This window comes from Chiloscyllium plagiosum, unplaced genomic scaffold, assembly GCF_037043375.1.
Source record: "Chiloscyllium plagiosum isolate Xiang-an unplaced genomic scaffold, Cpla_swu_hap1 HiC_scaffold_5, whole genome shotgun sequence".
Classification (NCBI taxonomy): domain Eukaryota; kingdom Metazoa; phylum Chordata; class Chondrichthyes; order Orectolobiformes; family Hemiscylliidae; genus Chiloscyllium; species Chiloscyllium plagiosum.
The window spans coordinates 47,831,364-47,857,415 of NW_028270143.1; positions in this window are offsets into that span (position 1 = coordinate 47,831,364).

Genomic DNA, 26,052 nt, shown 5'->3' on the forward strand with positions numbered 1-26,052 from the left:
CAGAATTTACAACAAAAGATTACAGCGTCATGCAACTGAAATGATAATTTGCACAAACCTAGATTGCTGGTAAATCTTTCATCGTTTAAAATGGGTTGCAGGTTTTGGTTCCTTAATATCTAAATCCCAGACTTCTTTTAAGTCACGTTCTCGAGATAACTTAAGGATTTATTAAAAAAAGGTGACATCTCAGCTCAGACAATGCATTAAAGGTTAGAGACTGTCTGAATCCCAGTCCTGAGTCAGACTGATCCTATTTCCAAAGAGTGAAAGAAGTTGAATGTGTGTCTACAGGAATGGTGCAGGAGGGAGGGATTCAGATACTTGGATGATTGGGGACCTTTCAAAAGAGCAGAAGTGGGTACTGCAGATGCTGGAGATTAGAGCCAAGATTAGAGTGGTGCTGGAAAAGCACAGCAGGTCAGGCAGCATCCTAGGAACAGGAAAATTGACGTTTCAGATAAAAGCCCTTCATCAGGAATGAGGCTGGGAGCCTCGGGGGTGGGGGGAGATAAATGGGAGGGGTGTGGGGCTGGGGGGAAGGTAGCTGAGAGTGCAACAGGTGGGTGGGGGTGAAGGTGAGAGGTCTGAGAGGAGGGTGGAGCGGATAAGTGGGAAGGAAGATGGACAGGTTGGACAGGTCATGAGGACAGTGCTGAGCTGGAAGATTGGAACTGGGGTAAAGTGGGGGGAGGGGAAATAAAGAAACTGGTGAATTCCACATTGATGCCATGGGGTTGGAGGGTCCCGAGGCTGAAGATGAGGCCTTGGGTGATGAGGGAGTGATGATGGAGGAGGACCAGGACCTGCATGTCCTCGGCAGAGTGGGAGGGGGAGTTGAAATGTTCGACCACGGGGTGGTGGGGTTGATTGGTGCGGGTATCCTGGAGATGTTCTCTGAAGCGCTGTGCGAGAAGGTGTCCAGTCTCCCCAATGTAGAGGAGACCGCATCAGGAGCAACGTGACATGTGGAAGTTCCGGAACCATGAGGTTATGCTACAGCTGTACAAAACTCTGGTGCGGCCGCACTTGGAGTACAGTTCTGGTCGCCGAATTATCAGAAGGATGTGGAAGCTTTGGAAAGGGTGCAGAGGAGATTTGCCATTACGTTGTCTGGTATGCAGGGAAGGTCTTGTGAGGAAAGGCTAAGGGGCTTGAGGTTGTTTTTGTTGGACAGAAGAAGGTTGAGAGGTTACTTAATAGAGACATACAAGATGACCAGAGGGCTGGATAGGGTGGACAGTGAGAGCCTCCTTCCTCGGATGGTGATGGCTAGCATGAGGGGACATAGCTTTGAACTGAAAGATGATAGACATAGAACATAGAACATTACAGCGCAGTATAGGCCCTTCGGCCCTCGATGTTGCGCCGACCTGTCATACCAATCTGAAGCCCATCTAACCTACACTATTCCATGTACGTCCATATGCTTGTCCAATGACAACTTAAATGTACTTAAAGTTGGCGAATCTACTACCGTTGCAGGCAAAGCATTCCATACCCTTACTAGTCTCTGAGAAAAGAAACTACCTCTGACATCCGTCCTATATCTATCACCACGCAATTTAAAGCTATGTCCCCTAGTGCTCGCCGTCACCATACTTGGAAAAAGGCTCTCTCTCTCCACCATCTTACCATTAACCCAATACTTTGCATTCCGGTTACTCCGACCAAAGTGAATCACCTCACACTTGTCCACATTAAACTCCATTTGCCACCTCTCAGCCCAGCTCTGCAGATTATCTATGTCTCTCTGTAACCTACAACATCCTTCGTCACTCTCCACAATTCCACCGACTTTAGCGTCGTCTGCAAATTTACTAACCCACCCTTCTACGCCCTCATCCAGGTCGTTTATAAAGATTATGAACAGCAGTGGATCCAACACCGACCCTTGCAGTACACCACTGGTAACTGGACTCCAGGATGAACATTTCCCATCAACCACCACCCTCTGTCTTCTTTCAGCAAGCCAATTACTGATCCAAACTGCTATATCTCCCACAAACCCATTCTTCAGCATTTTGTACAATAGTCTACTGTGGGGAACCTTATTGAACGCCTTGCTGAAATCCATATACACCACATCAACCAGTTTACTCTCATCTACCTGTTTGGTCACCTTCTCAAAGAACTCAATAAGGTTTGTGAGGCATGACTTACCCTTCACAAAACCATGCTGACTGTCCCTAATCAAATTATTATTTTCTAGATGATTATTAATCCTATCTCCTATATCCTTTTCCAACACTTTACCAACAACTGAGGTAAGGCTCATTGGTCTATAATTACCAGGATTGTCTCTACTCCCCTTCTTGAACAGGGGAACCACATTTGCTATCTTCCAGTCTTCTGGCACTATTCCTGTAGACAATGATGATTTAAAGATCAACTCCTCCCTGACTTCCCAGAGGATCCTAGAATAAATCCCATCCAGCCCAGGGGACTTATCAATTTTCACACTCTGCAGGATTTCTAATACCTCTTCCTTGTGAACCTCAATCCCACCTAGTCTAGTAGCCTGTATCTCAGTATTCTCCTCGACAGCATTGTCATTTTCTAGAGTGAATACTGTTGAAAAATATTCATTTAGTGCTTCCCCTTATCTCCTCTGACTCCACACACAACTTCCCACTACTATCCTTGATTGGCCCTAATCTTACTCTTGTCATTCTTTTATTCCTTAAATGCCTATAGAAAGCCTTAGGGTTTACCCTGATCCTATCCGCCAACAACTTCTCTTGTCTCCTCCTGGCTCTTCTGAGCTCTGACTGAGGTCAGAGGTAGTTTCTTTACAACCGGTAGTAGACTTGCCAACATTAAGGGCATTTAAATTGTCATTGGATAAACATATGGATAATCATGGAATAGTGTAGGATTGATGGGCTTCAGATTGGTTTCACAGGTTGGTGCAACATCGAGGGCTGAAGGGCCTGTACTGAACTATAATATTCCATGTTCCATGTTCTAAAATGGAATTTACAAAATATTACATGGATTAACTGCCTACATTGTGCATTTTTTGATCAAAATGGAATGTATCTACAAATATAATTCAGCAAATACAAATTCACTCCATAGACTTATATATGTGTGTGTGCATGCATGTGTGTGAGAGAGTGAGTGCATATGAGAGAATGTGAGTTTACATGTGTACATGCCTGGTAAAGTGTGAGTGTAATGGAGTATAATCTTGTGAGAGAGTGTGTGTATGAGAGAGAGCATGTATATGAGACAGGGTCTGCGTGTGTGTGTGCAGTGCAGTGGGGTTACCTGTTGTGTGACATGCACCCAAGGCCACCCCCATGGGTACCAAACTTGACTATCAGCCTCTGCTCGGCCACTTTGCGTTGTTGCCTGTCCTGAAGTCTGCCTTGGAGGATGGTCACCCGAACGTCCGAGGCTAAATGTCCCTGACCACTGAAGAGTTCCCTGACTGGGAGGGAACACCCCTCTCTGGTGATTATTTCACAGAGTCCATTCATCCATTGTTGTAGCGTCTGCTCGGTCTCACCAATGTACCATGCCTTGGTGCATCCTTGCCTGCAGCGTATGAGATAGACAACATTGGTCAAGACACATGAGTACCTGCCGCCTACATGGCGAGTGGTGTCCCCATGTGTAATGGTAGTATCCATGTCGATACTCTGACACATCTTGCAGAGGCTGATAGTGGTGTTGTGGTCAATGTTCGCAGCAAACTGCCTAGCCTTCAGACAACAATGTTCTATTTAAGGTTTGGTGGTTGTTTAAAGGTGAGAAGTGGAGGTGTAGGAAGGTCTTGCCGAGATGTTCATCCTCATTGATAATGTGTTGCAGGCTGCAAAAAGCATGGTGTAGTTCTGTGAAGAACCAGTCTGACTCAAGATTGGGATACAAACAGATTCTAACCTTACACCTTTAATGTATTGTCTGAGCTGAGATGTCACTTTTTTTATATAAAGCCTGAAGTCACTTCGAGAATGTGACTTAAAAGAAGTTCTGAGATTTACATATTAATGAACCGAAACCTGCAACCCATTCTAAAAGATGAAAGACTTAAAAGCAGTCTAGGTTTGATCAATATATCATTTCAGCTGCATGACACTGTGGTCTTTTGCTATAAATTCTATGTCTTATAGTCCTGCTCCATAGCTACCTGATGAAGAAGCAGCACTCCAAAAACTAGTGCTTCCAAATAAACCTGTTCGGCGATAACCTGGTGTTGTGTGATTTTTAACTTTGTCTACCCCAGTCCAACACCGGCTCCTCCACATCGTGACTACCAAACACATCCTCCTCTTTGCTGTCAGCATTCTGAAGGAACATTTCCCTCAGTGACATCTTGGTTTATGTCTCTATCACTCCTACCACTTCCGCATGGCACCTTCCTACACAATTGCAGAAGTTGTAAGACTGGTCCATTCAGCAAGTGACACAATGTTTTACTTAGACTTCTTTCAGTTGAATCTGCTGTACTGATTGCTCACAATGTGGTCTCCTTTACATCAGAGACACCAAATGCAGACTGACTGATTGCTTTGTGGAAAACCTCCTTTGTTAATGACCCCTCCTTTCAGTTGCTTGCCATTTCAACATGCCATCTTGTTCTTATGTTAATATTTCTGTCCTGCTACAGTGTAAGTTGGAGGGATAACACCTCATTTTTCATTAAGTACTTTACAGCCTCTAGGATGAAATGTTGTGTTCCACAGCTTCAGATTCTGACCTCCATTTTTTACATCCCACATCCTCGCCACCCCACCGAGTGTCTTGTCAATACAGCTGTCAGCACAGCATACCCATTTATTCCTTTTCACACCTATCATCTGCACCTATTTTATATATCTACATATTCTTTAAAACATTATTAGCACTCTTTTCACCCTTTGGTCTGGAAACCTCATAATCTATTCTACTCCCTCCTCCTCCCATTCTGTTAACGGCATAAAAAAATAATTTTCCAGCCTATTTCAGTTCTGAAGATAAGTAACATTAGTATCAAAATGCTAACTCTGTCTCTCTCTTTCCACAAATGTTGCTAGAACTGCTGAGTTTCTCCAATGCTTTCTATTTTTTATTTCAGATTTTATAGTATTCACAGTATTTTACTTTTATTTGCAAAATATTAAGTTGGTTGAAATTCTATTGTTCTGATTCCTTTTGACCATGACTGAAAGTCAGGATTCAGAGTGAGAGAGAGAGGTCTTTGTTACTCTTTTTTTTGGATTGCTAGCTACCTTGCTTCTAGCACGCAAAGTGAGTCTCTGTACCTGCAACACAAGAGTGAACAAGGGATAGTTATTTAGCTGTGACAATCAGTGTGCTAATGCTTAATGGGTAATTTAATGCACACGAGATGATCTCAGTCCCACTTTAACACTTCAGTAGAGTTGAAACTGGCTTTGTAATCTGTGTCCTTGTGTTTATTTCAAAGTTACAAACATAAATGTGTCTGCGGTTTGATACCCAATCTGCAAAAAGTGAGTTGCTGTACAGCAAGGATTTATCAGCTCCTTGTTGCTTTTGTAGTCACAATATATCACAGGTCAGCCTGTTCTGACTTGCCTCTGACCCCTTTTTTTAAGGATTGTTATCAGAAGAAACAAAGCAGCAGGTTAACAACTGTGGGGCTGTATTCAACTGCATGAGAAAGCATGAAAAGAAAGGAGAACTCAGGAGCAGTTATTAAAGTCTCCAGAATACAAAATAGGACAGTGTTTGGAAAGGGTTAGGATTCAAACTTTAAGCATACTGGATAAAGGGATAATAATGAGAAGAGGAATGGTAAATATAGGATTGAAACTGTTGTATCTGAATGCACACAGCATATGAAATAAAGTAAATGAACTCGCGGCGCAGATCGAAATTGACAGATATGATGTGGTGGGCATCACAGTGACATGGCTGCAGGGAGATCAGGACTGGGAGCTAAATATTCAAGGATATACATCCTATGGAAAAGACAGACAGGGGGCAAAAGGGGTGGGGTTGCCTTATTAGTAAGATATGAAATTAAATCAATAGCAAGAAATGATGTAGGGTCAGATGAAGTATAATCTGTGTGCATTGAGTTGAGGAACCTTAAAGGTTAAAAAACAAAAGTGGGAGTTCTGTACAGGCCTCCAAACAGTAGTCAGGATGCAAGGCACATGTTACACCAGGAGATAGGAAGGGTTTGTAAGAAAGGCAAGGTTACAGTGATCATGAGTAATTTCTTTATGCAGATGGACTGGGAAAATCAGGTTGGTAGTGGTTTACAAGATAGGGAATTTGTGGAATGTCTACAAGATGACTTTTTGGAGCAGAATGTGATGGAGCCCACGAGGGAACCGGCAATACTGGATTTAGTGTTGTGCAATGTGGCAGGCTTGATAAGGAAGCTTGAGGTGAAGGAACCCTTAGGAGGCAATGGCCATAACAAGATAGAATTTACTCTGCAATTTGAGGGGGAGAAGGTGGAATCAGATATAACAGCTTTAAAGCTGAATAAATGCAACTACTGAGGCATGAGGGAGGAGCTGACCAGAATTGACTGGGAGAGGAGCCCAGCAGGAAAGACAGTGGAACAGCAATAGCAGGAGTTTCTGGGAGTAATTCAGGAGACACAATAAATATTCATCCTGAGGAAAAAGAAGCATACGAAAATGTTAGAATTCTTTGAGAAAGTAAGGAGCACATTAGACCAAGGACAGCCAATGGATGTTATCTATCTGGAATTTGACAAGGTGCTGCACAGGAAGCTATTGAATAGGATAAAGGCCCATGGTGCTAGCATGGATAGATGCTTAACTGTCTGACAGAAAGCAGAGTGGGGATAAGAATGGCAGCCGGTGAGGAATGGTGTTCTGCAAGTGTCAGTGTTGCGACCACAACTTTTCATTTTATACATTAATGATCTGAATGAAGGAACTGAGGGCAATCTGGCCGCGTTTGCAAAGGATACAAAGATAGGTGGAGGGACATGTAATATTGAAGAGGCAGGGAGGATACAGAAGGACTTAGACAGGTTAGGACAGCGGGCAAAAAAGTGGCAGACGGAATACAATTTGGGAAAGTGTGAGGTCATGCACTTTCATAGGAAGAATAGAGGCATGGACTATTTTCTAAATGGGTAGAAAATTCAGAAATCTGAAGTGCAAAGGGTCTTGGAAGTTCTAGTCCAGGATTCTCTTGAGGGAAACTTACAGGTTGAGTTGGTAGTTAGGAAGCAATTGCAGTGTTCCATTTATTTTGAGAGGACTAGAATATAAAAGCAGGGATGTACTTCTGAGGTTTTACATGGCTCTGGTCAGACCGCATTTGGATTATTGTGAGAATTTTGGGCTCCATACCTCAGGAAGATGTATTGACCCTGAAGTGGACCTCAGAGGAGGTTAACCAGAATCACGTTACAGCCACCACATGTTTTAAAAGTTCATGCTTTAGAAACAGTGTCCCCAATTTTTCAAACATGATACAGTAAATACACATCAACGAAACATGTGTTACAGCAGAAAGACCTGCATGAGAAATGTTTGAGGACTCTGGGTCTATACTTGATGGAGTTTAGAAGGATGAGGGAGGGATCTAATTGAAACTTATAGAGTACTGAATGGCCTGGACAGAGTGGACATTGGGAAGATGTTTTCATTAACAGGAGAAACTAGGACCTGAGGGCCCAGCTTTAGAGTAAGCGGAAGACCCTTAAGAACAGAGGTGAGCTAGAGAGAGGTGAATCTATAAAAGTCATTGCCACAGAAGGCTGTGGAGGCCAGATTATTGAGTATATTTAAGACTGAGATAGATAGGATGTTGATTGTCAAGGGGATCAAAGGCTATGGGGAGAAAGTGGGAGAAAAAGGTTAAGAAAGTTATCAGCCATGTTTGAATGGCAGAGCAGACTCGATGGACCAAATTGTCTAATTATTCTCCTACATCTTACGGTCTTCCCTTTGTATCTTTAGGTATGGCATTCGAAGCATCCCTCTCCAGGCAGTCATTTAATTTACATATGCAATAGTTTTGGCTGTATTTTTAAAAATGCACATTTTGGAATTACAAGTTAAAATATTCACAGTCCTTAGGGTCATGGTTAGGATGTCTATCGTCTGTACTCTCCTCTTCTTTTGTGCTATTGCGGGTTTTCTGTCTGTGGCCAAGAAAAAGCAGAGAACCTCCAGGTATTTGTTCACTGTCATTACAGTCATAGAGTCATAGCGATGTCCAACATGAAAACAGACCCTTCAGTCCTCACCGACCAAATATTCTAAATATTAATCTAGTTTCACTTGCCAGTATTTGGCCTATATCACTCTTAAACCCTTCCTATTCATATACCTATCCAGATGCCTTTTAAATGTTTAGTTGTACCGGCCTCCACCACTTCCTCTGGCAATTCATTCCATATATGCACCACCTCTGTGTAAAAAGACTTGCCTGTTCGGTCTCTTTTAAATCTTTCCCCTCACCTTAAATCTTGATAAAGTACAAAAGTCATGCTAGGCATGACTTGCAATTAAAAGCTTGCCTTTTGATGATTAATTGTAGACATTTAAGAAGGTTGTAACCAGTGATAATCACATTCTTTTCTAACTTGTTGCACTTTCGAGGAACTACCTTAATAATCTGCATTCCACTGAATCACCCTTGCAGCTGGGAAACAGAATCTCCATTTTCAGCTCATCTCAAGAAGAAGGAAATCTCTGCCTCAGATTGATTGTTTCATTCTGTCACACCCAAAGGTTTCAAATAACCAAGTTTACTTGTAGAGGCAAATATTGCCAGGCAAGAGTTAATTTCTCATATCAATCATTGCTTCAAAAAAATTTAAGAAAGGTGGTTTTACAAGGTTACAAGTTTAAGATGTAGTGTCAAATTACAGCATAACATTTAAATACTGGACAATTTTAGAAACATTGCAGTAGGTAGTGAGTACAGAATCTAGTGTTCCTGTTAAGTAAGAATCAAACCCATCACAGACCAGCTGGTCTCCTCCCCAATTATAGTTTGCCAGGCATCCCATCTGCAGCCTTCAAAAAGCTCTGGAGGAGGTGATTTTGTATTTCCTGGGGCTCATATATTTCTCTCATGTGGTTGCACATTGCAGCTATGAGGTGGTATCATGCAGAGCAGTTGGAGGCCTCCTATTGTAAATACAAATGTGAAGCGTTGGAAGGTTTGAATTTTGTTTGTTTATTTTTAACTAAGGAGCAGCTGACTGCTTTTCACCTAAGCTGATCAAAGCAATAATTTCTCTTGGCAAGTATCCAGTAATCAGTCAGGTTTACATCTCTGCAGGCTGAAATTTCAAAGCTCCTGTCAGACAGCAGCGGTATGGTGTGGGGATGGGCCGAAAGGTTTCTGACATGTCAGTTTAAAGGTGTCAACTTTGGAGCAGGAAATAGTCATGAGGGTGGGCCAGGACTTCGGCTTTCCTCCCTATTGACGCCAACGAAAACTGTTACCAAACCCATTCAGAGCTCGTCCAGAGGTGTTCTTGCCATTTCTTAGTGGGGCAAGCAGGTTTAAACACTGGCCGGCTGAAGACAAGTGGATAAATGCAGACGTTTGTGAAGGAGGCTCCCAAGCACTGAGGATGTCACCTAGAAAGGGGACGAAACGTTTGCAACACAAATTCCCAGCTCGGCGAACAGAACCACAACAATGAGCACCCGAGCTACAAATCTTCTCACAAACTTTGAACAAGTGGATAAAGACTGGTGAGACACTCATACCTTCCCCAGGACATCAGCCTGACCAAGAGGGTCTGCAGGACAGAACTTGATTTCCCACTTAGCGCTGTTGCTGGCATTTGCAGTTGGACACTCAGCGCACAGTCTTTGAAGGCTGGTCAGCACCCTCTGATGTCATAACGACCCAAGAGAAAAGGCCAAGACTGCCAAAGAAAACTGGCAGCAACCTGTCCGCTGCAGTTACTCCAACTGGCAAACCAGCTTGTCGAGTTTTGGGTCCTGCTGCGATGAGGGGAAACATCCTCCACAGGAAGGCCGAACAGCAGGCATCAGCAGGTATGTAAGACCAAAGAGGTGCAGGGCCAACAATAGCAGCCATGCCCTCAACAAATGATGGGTCTATTGGGAGATAATTCAAAAGCAGGGTCACAGGAAACCGCATCTCACCAGACAGATGGTCACAGGCATCAGCGCCATCCTCACTAATGCCCTCATACCTTGCCGCACAGCTCACTCATACCAGCAGGCACCGATGGGTCTTGAACTACTTCGCTTCTATTGTGTCCTGTGAACCCTGATGGGATCAAAAATGACTGCCCACCACTGCATCTTATTGGTCAACGATACACTTTTTGTTAGAGCTGGGCCACACATTTATTCGGTGAAAGTGAGGACTGCAGTTGCTGGAGATTAGAGTCAAGAGTGTGGTGCTGGAAAAGCACAGCAGGTCAGGCAGCATCCGAGGTTGGTCCTCTGAATTCCTGGTGAAGGGCTTTTGCCTGAAACATTGATTTTCCTGCTCCTCAGATGCTGCCTGACCTGCCGTGCTTTTCCAGCACGGCACACTTTTTTATTCACCAACCAATGTGGGGACAGAAAGCCCTGGGTTTTGACTGTTGCTGATTTTTGTAGATGCATGGTATCACTGATAGCACTCACGTAGCAACCAAATTGTCCAGTGACTGCCCACTCAGATTTATCATGGTGAAGGACTTTGAGTCCCTCAATATCTAACTGAACCATGACCACAAAAAGAGCTTTCTTTAGGTGTGTTCTCATTTTCCTCGTAATTTGCATGACTCATTTAAGCTCTGATAGTCCAGGCTGCCTCAGATCTTCACTTCAAATGCCAGTGTGTAGATATACCCTAGAGTTTAATGGGACTTCTCTGAAGACATGCCTGCTCAGCCCTTTTTGCAAGTTGCAGACAGGTGCACAGAGATATTACTACCAATGTCATATGTTCAGTACGACCACCAAGTAGGCCATCAGATTTTTCTTGGTTGTGTTTCTGGTGCCTGGACTGATTGAGTGGTGCACCTCAGTCATTGTGAGGTTCTGCTGATCCCTCTATAACATGCTTTTTCAAAGAGGTCTGTACCTTGAGGATGTTGAGGCCCTGGAAGGAAATAGTCTTACTGGGGGAGAGCAAGAGGTGAGAAAGTTCCTGCAGATTGGAAGGATGCTAACATAACCCCACTATTTAAAAAGGGTGGGAGACAGAAAGCATGCAATTATAGACTAGTGAGTATGATATCAGTAGCGGGGAAGATGTTAGAATCCATTATCAAGGATTTTATACCAGAGCACTTCGGAAATAATTGTAGAATCAGACAGAGTCAGAATGGATTTACAAAAGGGAAATCGTGCTTGACAAATCTACTGGAATTCTTCAAGGATGTAACTAGTAGAGTTGATCGGGGAATCAATGGATGTGATTTATTTGGACTTTCAGAAGGTTGTCGACAAAGTCCATCATACACTTTCATTTTACACATTAATCTATGGGATTGGGGATAATGTATAGAGATGGATAGAAAATTTGTTAACAAGCAGGAAACAAAGAGGAAGGATCAGTGGATCTTTTCCTGAATGGCAGGCAATGTCTAACTGGGTACCGCCAGGATCGGCACTAGGACCCCAGCTATTCACAATATATGCTAATGATTTAGATGATGGAACTAAACTAATATCTCAAAGTTTGCAGATGATGGAAAACTGGGTGGAAGGGTGAGCTGTGAGCAAGATGCAGTAATATTGCAGTGTGATTTGGTCAGGCTGAAATGCATGGTAGACAAAGTATAAAGTGGATAAATGTGAGGTTATTGCCTTTGGTAGCAAGCATAGGAAGGCAGGTGATTATTGAAAAGGCTGTAAATGGAGAGAGGAGAATGGTCACTGAGAGCTTGGTGTCTGGTGCAGTTAGTGCGCAGTGCAGCAGGCAGCAAGGAAGGCAAACTTTGTGTGAGGCTTCATTGAGAGAGGATAGGAACAAGGATGTCTTGCTGCAATTATACAGGGCATTGTTGAGGATATTGTGTGCCATTTTGGTCTCCTTAAATGAGGAAGAATGTTCTAGCTACAGAGAGATTACAGCAAAAGGTTTACCAATTTGATTCTAGGGATGGCTGGATGAAGAATGAGGAAAGGTTGAGTCAGTTAGGATTGCTCACTGGAATTTAGAAAAATGAGAGTAGAACCTCATCAAAATTTCTTCACCCAGATAGTGGTGAGGCTGTGGAATTCACTACCTCAGTAGTTGAGGCTGAAACATTGTGTTTTCAAGAAGGTTGTAGATGTTGTTCCTGTGGTTAAAGAGATCAAGGGATATGAGGGAATGGTGGAATTAAGGTATTGAGCTCAATCATACTGAGTGGATGAACAGTCTTGAAGGGCTGAATGGCCTACTTTTGCCCCATCTCATATGGTTAGGAGGTGAAAGAAGAGGGAGAGAGCTGCTTCTATCATGTGATGGGAATGGACTTCTCCTGCCATCCTACAGAAAGAGGGAACTGTAGTCAGTAAGGGCTGCATGGTCAGATTATGCCTGAGTGATACATAAACCAAGAGAGAGTAAATAGTTCATGTGGGAATTCACTGCATGGGAAAAGAAGTGCTTAAAGTAAGGTTAAATACAATTAGTGAAGAGTGACAAGTGTTAGTTGGACTTATCAGTACTCGAGTGTTTATCAATAGTTAAAAAGTTTATTGAGTTAAGACAAAGTGAAATAAAGCAAAGAGAACACAAGTGCTATTGTTTAGAACAATGCAAAGAACACAGCAAAGAGGAATAACGTTAAGGCATGGCAGAGCAGTTTGGTTGTGTGGCATGTTATGTGGGAAGTCATGAACATTGTTGGTGCCCTAGATGATCACATTTGCAGGAAGTGCAACCACTTACAGAAATTAGACCTCCAGGTATTGGAGATCAAGCAGTGGCTAGAGTCACTGTGGTGCATCTTCAAGACCAAGAGCTGTGTTTGCAGAGTGTTCAGTGAGGTAGAAAAAAATGACATGTGAAGAACATGGAGACAGAAAGTGAATGAGTCACTGTCGGACAGTCCAAGAGAACCAGACAGTTGGGTGCAGAGTCCCTCAAAGTGCCCCTCAATAATTTGTTTTCCATGTTGAATTCCAAGGAGGGCATTTGCTCTTGGAGTGAAGTCACAGCCAAGTTTGTGACATCATAGACTGAGTAATCAAATCAGCATGAATGCTGTGAAGAATAAACTCCTGGAATGTGTATGAGACAGGTTCTTGGAACAGCATGTTGAGCAGCCAGTAAGTGATTGGATTATTTTGGATTTAGTGTTGTGTAATAAGGCAGGGATAATGAACAACCTTGCTGTAAGGGGGCCGTTGAGAAATAATGACCAGGATATGGTAGAATTTCACATTGAATCCGGTGTGTTCATTTTGGAACTTGGTTCTTTAAATTCAAAGAAAGGAAATTATGAACATATGGCTCACAGCAAAGACATATTCCCAGAAGGAAGAAGGAGTCTAGGTAGGGGATAAGCTAACCATGGTTAACCTGGGAAGTTTAAAAATAGCATCGGATTGAAAGAAAAGAGGTTAGTGGTAAACTAAAGATTGGGAAGAACTTTAAAAAAACCAACAAAAGACAACTAGGAAAGAGAAAATAAATTTTGAGGGTAAGCTTGCCAGTAATATCAAAATGGATAGCAAGAACTCCTTGAAACATATTAAAAAGGCAGAGAGAGGTCAAATTGAACATTGGCCTCTTAAGGAAAGAGGCTGGGGAAACAATAATTGGGAACTAGGAAATAGAAGAGGAGTTGAATAAATACTTTCCATCATTCTTCATAACCAATGCCACTAATAACTTCCCCAAATCATTAAATATTCAAGGGCAAAAAGAAGAGAAGAAATAAATACAATAAATATCATTTGAGAAAAAGTGCTAGAGAAACTAATAGGACTAAAGGCTAGTACTCTCCTGCATCCTAGATATTAAAGGAAGTAGCTACAGAGATAGTGACTGCACTGACAGTAATCTTCCAAGAATCCTTACATTGTGGAAAGTTCCCAGAGGATTGGAAGCTGCCACTGTAACAACCATTATTTGAAAGGAAGGAGGCAAAAAAAGGTAACGACAGTATAGGCCAGTTAGCTTAACATCTGTATTGGGAAAGCAAAATAATCTACAATAAAGGATGCAATAACAACCCATTTAGAAATGCATAATATGATCGAGCAGATTCAGCATGGCTTCATTAAAGTGTGATGTTGTGGAGGTGCCAATGTTGCACTGAGATGGACAAAGACAAATTATAGCCCAAAAGGTTTATTTGAAATCACCACTAGCTTTCATTGCTGCTCGTTCATCAGGTAAAGTGAAGTGAAGACTTCACCTGATGAAAGAGCAGTGCCCTGAAAGTTTGTGATTTCAAATAAGCTTGTTAGACGAAAACCTGGTGTCATGTGACTTTGAATTCATTAAGAGAATTAATGCCTGACCAATTTACGAAACTCTTTGAGGAGGTAATAAGCAGGATAGATAAAGGGAAAGCAGTGTATATAATATATTCAGATTTTCAGAAGGCATGTGGTAACGTACCACACAATAGGCTATTTAATACGATTAGAGCCCATAGAGTTGGAAGTAGTATATTAGCATGAGTAGAGGATTGGCTAACTATTTGAAGACAGAGAGTTGGGATAAGGAAGCCATTTTCAGATTAGCAACTGGTAACTAGTGGTGTGCCACACGGCTTACTATGTGGCCACAACTATTTACAAGGTAACTTAATGTGTTGGATGAGGAAAATTAATGTAGTATAGGCAATTTTGCATTTGACTCAAAAATAGCTGAGAAGGTAAGTGATGAGGATGAGTCACAGGATCTGCAGAGTGATATACTCAGTTTATGTCAGCAAAAAGTTGGCAAATGGAAGACAATGTGGGGAAAGGTGAGGTTATGCACTTTGGCAGGAAGAATAGAGGAGCTAAATATTATTTAAAAGGGGATAAATTGTAGAAACATTATAGATCACAGGGCTATGGGATTTCTCATCCATGAATCACAAAGAGCTAGCATCCAATTTCAATAGGTAATGGGAATGCAAATGGAATGTTGACATTTTATTTCAAAGAAAATGGAGAATCAGAGGAGAAAAGTTTTGCTAAAACTACACAAGACAACAGTCAGACCTCAGCTAGAATATTATGAACAGTTTTAGGATTCTTATTTAACAAAAGATATATTGGGATTGAATGTAATCCAGAGAATATTCAGTAGGTTGACATGTGTGTGGAGATTCTGTCTTATGAGAAGAGATTAAATAGTTTGGCCCTGTATTAATTAGAATTTAGAAGAATGAGAGACGACTTTATTGAAACATGTATAATACTTAGAGAACTGAACTGGGTAATTGCAGAAAGGTCGTTTTCCATTGTGGGAGAATAGAGGACCAAAGGGCATAATCTCAGAATAAGGGGTCATACATTTGAGACAGTGTTGAGGAGGAATTTCTTCTCTCAGAAGGTTATGAATTTGTGGAATACTTTATTGCAGAGAGCGGTTAAGGCTGGGTCATTAAGTATAGTCAAGGCTGAGATAGCCAAATTTGTAATGTGAAAGAGAATCAAGGGTTATAGAGCAAAGACAGGAAAGTGGAGTTGAAAATGATCAGATCAGCTATGATCACATTGAATAGTAAAGCAGATTTGATGGACTGAATGGCTGACTTGTGCTTCTAGGTTTTATGGTCTTATGAGTGGTGTCCTCCTCTTGCTATGTTCCCTCACAACCTTGAGCATTGGATCTTAGTCAGTATCAATGAAGGGTGGGTCAGTCCTTCCCCAAGAAGCAGGTCTTCAAGGTTCCTGCAACAAATAGTTTCTTTCTGGTGATGTAGAGGGTTTTGACCAAAAGCACCAAACACCGAGCTGACCCACCTCTCCTCTGGCTTCAAATGGACAGAAAGCTTAACTCCACATCAATTAATAGTTGCCCCATGTTAAAATCTGAACTTCAGTCTGAGGTGGGATTCTGATCTAAAATGAAGCCAACTCCTGTTACCTGCCTCCATGGTGGAAGTTCATCCCAAATCTCCTCTTATATATGATGATAATCTTATTAGAACCATATTGCAATACTACAGCCTATGTACCTTCAACATTTTATTGGTGTTTTTGATCATAGCATCAAGTTTATTCAAAACACTGGATTTCAAAAGTATTGGCTGCCTGTATATTCTCAAATGCACACAGAGCCCTTCTAGTCTGAACATCTGTGCACTTGCAATTTGCACTTGCAAATGAAAGGCCTTACATAACAAATGGCATTGTAATGAGTTCAGCCAAGTGGACATCATAGAATGTGAGTTCCCTGATTGGGGCTGTTAATCTGGTCCAATCAGGAAGCCCTGGCTGACAGATAAAAACAGCAGTGTCTCACAAAAACAACTGCAGTGTCAGACGTCCTGTACACACAGAGAGCTGGCTCTGGTGGAACTGGACCCAATGTCAAGGACTCTCCACGTATAAATAAAGAGCGACTTGGTGATGGGACAAAGGCCTCTGTGGAATTATTTCAATGGCAATGAGACAAAAACACATTCCTGAAGAGATTCACTCACAACAGTCGAGTTGGGGGTAAACATTTCTGGCATCACACTGTTATTTGAGAAGCATGACTTATTCAATCCTGTCATCAAAGACTGGGCCCAGTTTGTGAAACAATGTCTTATTTTTTCTCGGCAAGTGTCACTGGGGACAAATGAAAAGCAACCAATCATTCTCCTGACAGCTTGTGGACCCTCAGGTTTTTTGATTACCAGGAGCCTAACTTTTCCTGAGGCACCAGGTACGAAAGCCTTTCAAGAGTTAATGGATTTAGTTAAGAAAAATGGCGACCCCAAGCCTCTCCTAATTCTGAGATGTTATCGGTTTTACTCGACAATTCGCGAATCGGGGAATCTAAGTTAAGACAACTGGTAGAGACATGTGATTTTGGCTTAATCCTTAATGAGATGCAGAGAGACTGTTTATTCTGTTGGATTAATGATGAAACCATGCAAAAACACTGACTAGCTTAAGCCCAACTGGACTGCAAACAGGGATTACAACTGGCTACATCATTGGAAAATGTGGCAAGTGGAGCATTTGAGTTGAAGGGTATTGCAATGGAAGTGAACATCCTCACCAGCTTGAGTGAGCTTGGGGAACACCAGATGAATGAAGGCAATTGTATAGCCTCACTCGGGATTTATCTCGATCAGAGGGACTCCTGGTCAGCCCACAGCAAAACCCCAAAACAAAGCCAAGCTTTGGCCAAGCAATGTAAACTTTCTTCAGAATTTGGGCTGGAAAGCCATTGTATTTGCTCTGCGACATGGACTTGAAACTGTAATAGAGTCCCATTTGATCTAAGTTGAGTAAGACAACTCATAGGCCAGTATTCCAGGAGAGTGCATATCCTGGAAAGTCTACTACATCTGGGTTTGGAACCAAGTTATTTAGCAACATCCAAATCAGAATCAATCAAAATGAGTGTCTAGTTAGATGGTCACCCCATTCTAACAGAGGTCGATGTCAGAGCAGCCAATCCCGTGATCCTGAAAACCAGTCTTTAACAAAATTTGCTCTGGACTCCAACGCTAAAGTTTGTGCATGACCTTGATTAGACTGAAAACTTATACCAGGAAATCTTTTCAGATTAAGGGTACAACTTCAGTTCCGGTCTCTTATGAGAAGCAGCTGGTTCAGTTACCACTGATTGTAAGGCTTAGACCCAAACTTGATGGGGTGAAATTTATTGAGAAGGATTCACCTAGACTGGCTCACCATGTTTTTGGTGAGAAAATGGCTGCCTGACTGAAGTCCTAATTAAATACCTGGAAGATTTTCAGGAAGGTCCAGCGATCTTTCATCAAAGGAGCCAAGACCACCTTACATGTTCACCCGGAAGCAATTCCACAATTCTGGAAGGAGCGAGGTTAGAAGTGACTCTCCAACTTTGTTCCATTATTTGTAAATTACATCAAAGAACCACATATTCAAGATAAGCACAAGCTGCACAATGGAAAAAAATCAAAAGAGAATTTTCAGAGGTATTCATGTTATTAGAATGTGAAGTACTTTAACATAAGTTTTGGTTATTTACAGTATTCAATTAGTAATGAATATTTATTCAGAAAATAATATGAATATTTTAAGACAAGAAAATCAGTTGATGAGAGTAGTCAGCCACATGTATAATAATGATGTCTAATGATGATTTTAGTGTCTCGTGATTAAGTAGAGAGAACTGAAAGGAAGCAGAAGCTGTACCAGAGTCTTAAGAGAAAATGTGTATCTACTAAGCTGTTTAAAAAAAAATGAGGGTCTGGGAGAAACAGCTCAATTTTTTTGAACTAATCTTTGTAGTCTTGGCTGTGATGAACATTCTTCAACCATCTTCTCTTCAGTTATAGGTGGATATGCTCCATATTTCCACAAATGCTGTTTTGACTTGATATTTCTACAATGTAGTTATATTTTCCTTTTAAACTTAATAACATGTTGCTTGTAACAGACATAATTAGAATGCTTTCCAACTCTTACACAGTAATTTATTCCCAATAAAACACCAGAAGTTTCTCTGTAAAGTGTTCTTTAAAGACCTTGTGACTGCTGTGTACATCTGACAATATAATTCATAAAGAGCTATCCATCCAATCTGACTCAGGTATGCATTGAAATTCTGGTGTATAGATGAAACTTGTGTAACAGATCTCTCATAATGCATGAAAATAAGACCATTACTGAATGTGGAGATGCCAGTGTTGGATTGGGGTGGACAAAGTTAAAAATCACACAACACCAGGTTATGGTCTAACAGGTTTATTTGGAAGCCCTAGCTTTCAAAACTGTTTCTTCATCAGTTGGTTGTGGAGCAGAATCATAAGGCACAGAATTTATAGCAACAGGATAGCAGTGTCATGAAATGTAATATTAAACATACTTAGCTCAAGCCTTTCATCTTTTAGAATGATCATGTTAGTTTTGGTTCCTTCATATGTAAATCCCAGAACGTTTTAAAAGTTACATTCTCAAGATAGCTTTAACAATAGGTGTCATCCCAGCTTAGATAATGCAGTGAAGGTGTGAAGTTAAAGGCTGTCTGTGTCCCAATGTTAGGTCAGACTGAACCTATTTCTAAAGTGGGATTTCCAGAACCTTACATGGATTTATGCAGTTTTTGAACAAAATAAAATGTAATTCTGCAAGTACAAATTCACCCCACCAACTTATATGCGTGTGCGTGCAGGGGAGACCAAGTGAGTTTGGGGGTGTGACTGTCTCTGAGAGAGAGAGAGTGTGTGTGTGTGTGTGTGTGTAATGGGGCATAAGACTGTGAGAGGGTGTGTGTCTGGGTGGGTGTGAGTGGGATGGGGGGGTGTATATGTGAGCATATGAGAGAGAGCTTGTGCATGAGAGAGAGGACTTCGGCACAGGCAACAACACATAGTGGCCGGGATCTTGAGTTCATGTCACACTATAGGTGAGTCCATTACTCGCTCTCTCACGCGCTCTCACACACACACCCCACACACTGCTAATGATATGGTATGAATTTTGACAGGCATGAATTTCAGTCCCTCAAATAGTATCCATGTAGTAGTCGACCCCATAAATCTAACCTTAAAAAGTAGTCAAGAAAATTGACTATTATTCGAGTATATACGGTACTTAAGTGTTGTAATGTTTCCTGTATCTACCATCCTTTCAGGCAATGAATTCCAAATACCCACCACCATTTAGATGAAAAGATTTTTCCTTAAATTCCCTGTAATCCTCCTGGTAATTGATCTCTCCAGCAAGGTTGTTTCTATCTACCCTTCTGTGCTCCAAGGAAATCACCCCGAGCCTATGTAGCTTTTCTTTCAGAGCCAAAAAGCTCTACACCTGGCAACATACTGATGAGTCTTTAGTGTAATCATATCCTTCCATGTTTGTGGGTATGCGTGTGTGGGGTGGGGGGTGTATGGGAGGTGGTGTGACGGGGTGGTAGAGGTAGGGGAAGGCATTGGTTTAGCTCAGTTGGTGGGATTGTTGGTTTACAGAGCAGTGTGATGCCAACAGTGTGGGTTCAATTCCCATCACTGGTTTGAAGTTACCATGAAGGATTCTCCTTCTCAACCTCTGGTGGCCCTCAGGTTAAATCACCACCAGTCGTTTCTCTCTAATGAAGACAACAGCCCCCATGGTCTGGTAAGATTATGGCAACAACATAGTGTGGGGACCAGAACTGCACACATTCTTCAGCTGTGGCCTAACCAATGTCCTATACAGTTCCACTATAACCCCCCCCCCTTATGTTGTATTCAATGCCTTGACTAATAAAGGCAGCTAGCCACATGAAAACAGATATTGTGGAGGCTGGAAATTTGAAATAAAAAGAAATATGCAGGAGAAACAAAGCAGCCCTGACAGCATCTGTGGATAGAAAACAGAGTAAATGTTTTAAGTCTGACATGACCTTTCTTCAGAAGTCATTTTCAAGCTACAAGATGCAGTGTAACAACTCACCAACTTTCCTCTGAAAGCACCTTCCAAACTTTTTCTTTCTACCATCTAGAGGACACTTGCAGCAGAGACAAGGAAACACTAGCACTTTGTGTAACCTTCCAGGCCACACACTATTCTGATTTGGAAACATATCACTATTCCTCCACTGTCTTTGGGTCAAAATTCTAGAACTCCCTCCCTCAGCATTGTGGATGTACCTACACCACATGGACCAGAGCAGTTCAAGAAGGCAGCTCACCATCACCATTTCAAGCACAATACTGAATTTCTAATCGATGCTAGCAAGACCCAAAAATCAATAAAATGAAAAACTCCTTTTAACTTATGTGAGGCAGCACATATGTAAATTCAAGCACAGGGGCATATTTCTGCAAGGTTCTTGCTACAAAGACTGTTACAGAAACAATGGGATAAGACCTAATTAAAGAAAATGCTATTGAGTATTATGAGTATTTGTCTTAACATTTCTTTTACGAAAAGACAAGTTAAAATCTCAATAAAGCAAAATTCATTTGAAGTATTACCTGTGCAGTCATAACCTTCAGCAATGCATGATTTTGCTTGAAGCATAACACTTTAAGATGTATCAGCATAATCTGCTGTTTAATGAAGCTATGTTGATCTGTTAACTCTCAACTCCACTTTCCTGCCTTTTTCCAAGCTGTCAAAGCTCTTTATCTTGCACTCATCAGGACAAAAGGTGCTGATTTGTTGGTGAGTTGGTTCAGATTGATTGACACCTTGCTATGGGGAATGCATCAGGAACTATTATACATTATACTATTATTTAATTAAGAATGGCACATGCCTGGATGTCTTTTTCTGCTTGTCGAGGTCAGGGCACTGCACATTGTTAAATACAGTTTTCAGCAAGTGTGAAACACAGCTGGTATTTTTGTGTCTGCCCTGATGAGTGCAAGACAAAAACCTTTCTCAACATGTCTCTTCTTGCACTAATACTCAGGTCTGAGATATTGTCTGTTATTTAATCTCTTGTCAGCTTACTGTGGCATTGTATACAGTGGGTGGATTTTCATGCGATTCATTCCATCCAGCAGGAGAGAAGAGGTCTCCTGAGATAAGCTTTGACAAGTGATAAATCTGGCAGCTCTACCATGGAGGCCAGCTCCTCCTGATCCTACCAAAACCGTAGAAAGGGCCATGTGTAAAGTTTATGTAGTGCTTCTTGTGATACTTTATGGACAATTGACTACATTACTCAATGCCAATTGTTATAAGTAAATAGTTCATCATTTAATTCATCAAACACATCAAAGAAATAATTACCCAAAACAGGGCTTATTCATGGGATGTTCTGTGGTCATGAAAAATGCTCTCAATGCAAGTCTTTTAAGTCTTACTGTTGATAGTTATGCTTGTGTATACTAGTCAACAGTTCAATTGTCTGCCATCTGTTGTTGATCAGTGCTACCTGGCAACTGGGAGGGGCAACCTGCAGTCAATTATAACTCGATCAAATGCCAATTTTTGCTCCTGTATTCGCCATTCACCAATCTTGGCACATATTCCTCATGAAACCATTTAAAAACAGCAGTGAGTGGTGCGTTTATTGTAAACTTTTGTCTTTCAGTTACCAGAACTTCAAGGACCTTGTAACATTATAGTGCCATCCTTATTTCAAAATAAAATTCTTGCGTAACTTGAGGTCTGGGGTTTGTCCTTTGCTTGAATCTTCCAATTGTCTTGCTGTACACTTCATTTGTTGTTAACTTTCTTTGTTATTTGTGATGTCCATTCAATGTTGCTAACTGTCTGAAAAAACATTGCATTGTGTAATTATGGGCTAACATTTCAGTGCACCGCAATCTAGATAGTCCATAGTTCTACTAGTGGAAATTGAATATCGAGCTGACATTTTCCATGGTCTTCATGCATCCGATTTGCTTCTTGGAGTGGGGATTAGCTTTGCTGTAATAATTCTGCCAGTATTTTACATGTAATTATTAACAGAAGTTTAGAAACTAAAATAAGTTCTTAATTAGTTTCTACTTGTTTGGATTGGGAACTGAACTTCTCAAATGGAAACCTTAGCACTGTACTGAAGCATTATGTTACTTTCTGAGCAAATGGCACACATTTTACTAATCTGTCTGTACGAAATACTTTAAAGCAACAAGGAACCGTAATGGGCGTATAATAAATGCAAGATTCTGAAATAGTGACTGAAGTATTAGATTGTTAATTATGGAGATAATCAAGCATTCTTTTAGGTGTCATCAAAGAAGGAATTTTATTACTTTGTTCATTTATGGGGTGTGTTTTCATTGGCCATTGTGGATGACCCATCCATAATTGCCCTTGAGTTGATTGTAGTACGCTGCTTTCTGGAACTGCTGCAGACCATGTGGTGTAGGTACACCCCCAGTGCTGTTAGAGAGAGAAGATTATTGGCATATCCTTTACTTTATGATATAAGTCAGTAGAACATGAAGGTTTGTTTCTGTTTGTTTCTCAGCAGATTTTGCTTTTGTAGATTCGAAGGGAGAAAATGGGTGTGGAGATTACAATGCATAATTAACATGTATTATTGCTTCCTGTGCAGGCAGCATGTCAACTTTGTACTTCCTGGTTATTTAGCTGCATTCAGGTAACATTTAAGCATTCTTCTGAGAGGATGCATGCATAACCAGGGCTGCACATTTGCAGGAGGTTACAATAAGTTTAAGCCAATCTGTGCATCCCTCTATATGGGAGACCATATAGCTGTAGCAGTTCTCTGTTTTGGAATTAAATGGGAAAAATTATTGTGTCGAATTATTTTGACATTTTACTCCATAATCTTCTCGTGCAACAATGCTCAGAGAATCCTGGAGGTCAATGCTAAATATTGTATTCTGCAGTGCAATCAGAAACCAAGCAGACCAGAATGTGAACACTGGGTGACAAGAGCTCCGAATACCTGTATCACCCTGGGGATCACCTCTGTACTCTCCAGAGCCTGGATCAGAATTTATTATGGTCTGCTGTATCTTACACAAACTTAATATCATCAGGTTACATCATTCACTGCCAGTAAACACTGAAAGAAGGGCTGATTAAGGAGGGAAAGGGTGAGGTGGTAGGAGAGGAGGCGGAGAAAAAGGATGAAAATGGGAGAGAAGTGAGGAGGCAATCAATAAACCCTTTGAGTGAGCAATCCGAGACTGAACCACCTAATTGCTCTCCCAGTAAATACCACCACAATTGCCCATTTTATATTGTCCCATACATTGCCATCTCTCTGTGGTTGCACTATTAATTTGACCACCATGCGGAAAAGAAAGGCAGTATAAAACAAATATTCGAAACCAAGCTGATCGATCAAACCTTCAAATAATCCACACAATGTCAACTTATCACCCTTGTGCATTTCCTTAGTGCCTGTCTCCCATGTGCCTTTGCTTTTTTTGCTACCCCATTCTAAATGATGGAAGACTATTGTTATTCAGTAGTAGATGTCATTACAGGAAACCTCTGTGTTCTAGTCTTAGATGTCTAAACTTTCAGCTGTGGTGTCTAATTATGGGGGCCAACAGTTGACTGGCTGATTGAGTCTCAAGGGGATTGCTGGCCAAATTCAAAATTGACATTTATTTCTGCACAGTAAGCTCTTGGGGCTTACTTAATTTATTCCCGTTTCGCCTTAGAAATGGCACCAGGCTCATATTGTCTGCAGCTACCACCATTCAGATGATGAGTGACCTCAGAGTATAATATTTGCAGGATGGATTGATGGGACACTCTAAGTGCATACTGATTCCAGTGCACACTGGAATCAATCTTCACTAACAGAACCACAGAATGTGAGTGTGGAAGGAGGCCTTTCAGCCTATCATGTATCTACTGGCACTTTGAACATTTTAAAATCATGTTAATCTCCTACCTTTCTCCACAACCCTCTTCATTGTTTCTGTTTAAATAATTATCCAGTGGTTTTCTGAATGCCTCAATTGAACCTGTCTTCACCAAATTTCCAGGCAGTCCATTCCATACCAGGACCATTCACTGTGTGAAAATGTTCTTACTCACATTGTGTTTGCTTCCTTTGAAAATCACTTTAAAAGTGAGCCCTCTAGTTTTCAATCATAGAACATAGAACAATACAGCACAGAACAGGCCCTTCGGCCCACGATGTTGTGCCGAACATTTGTCCTAGCTTAAGCACCCATCCATGTACCTATCCAATTGCCACTTAAAGTTCGCCAATGATTCTGACTCTGCCACTCCCACAGGCAGCGCATTCCATGCCCCCACCACTCTCTGGGTAAAGAACCTACCCCTGACATCTCCCCTATACCTTCCACCCTTCACCTTAAATTTATGTCCCCTTGTAACACTCTGTTGTACCTGGGAAAAAAGTTTCTGATTGTCTACTCTATCTATTCCCCTGATCATCTTATACACCTCTATCAAGTCACCCCTCATCCTTCTCCATTCCAATGAGAAAAGGCCTAGCACGCTCAACCTATCCTCGTACGACCTATTCTCCATTCCAGGCAACATCCTGGTAAATCTTCTCTGCACCCTCTCCAAAGCTTCCACATCTTTTCTAAAGTGAGGCGACCAGAACTGCACACAGTACTCCAAATGGGGCCTAATCCTTTCATAAACGGGAAGAGTTTCTCCATATCTGCTCTGTTCAGGCCTCCTATTATATTGGAAAATGTGATTAAATCTCCTCATAGTCTTCTCCCCTCCAAGGAAAGAGCCCCTACTTCTTTTATCTTTCCTCAGAACTGATGTACTTCATGCCTGAAAACATTCTTAAACCTCTTCAGCATTCTATGCAATACATTCACATCCTTCCTAAAGTGTGGTGTCCAGAACTGAACTCAATTGAGTTCTAACCAGCATCTTATATAAGTTCATCATAACCTCCCTGCTCTTGTAGTCTGTGCCTCTTCTCGCAAAGCTTAGAATACTGTATGCTTTACTAATAGCTCCTATTACTTGCCCTGCCACCTTTTAATGACTTAGGTACATAGACATCTGGGTCTGCATGCTTTAGAATTACATGCTGTATTTTGTAAAGCCTTTATTTTATCTTTTTCATTAAATGTCCCTCCCTGGGCTTTCTCCCAAAGTATATCACCTCCCACTTCTCTGGATTGAACTTCATCAGCCACCTATTCACCCATTCCAATGATATATCCACATTGTTTTGAAATTCTAACACTTTCCTCCTTCTGGTTTACAATTCTCCCATGTTTTGCGTTGCTCATGTGAAATCATCGAAAACATTTTGCCACTGCATTCAGTCTTCGAGGTTAACCTGATAGCATTGGCCTGTTCCGATAATTGCTCTCACACTGCTTTCCCCCAGTTTGACTGGCGGGGCCTACTTTAGTTGAGGGAAGCTGTCCCTTCCTTTGTACCTCCTACACAAAGAATTAAGCGCTGCCCCACATAATCTCTGACTTATCACCTTTACACTCATCTCCATCCACCTATTGCTCTCTCAGCTACCTTCTCCCCAGCCCCATGCCCCTGCCATTTATCTCTCCACCCTCGAGACTCCCAGCCTCATTCGTGATAAAGGGCTCTGGCCCGAAACATCGATTCTCCTGCTCCTCAGATGCTG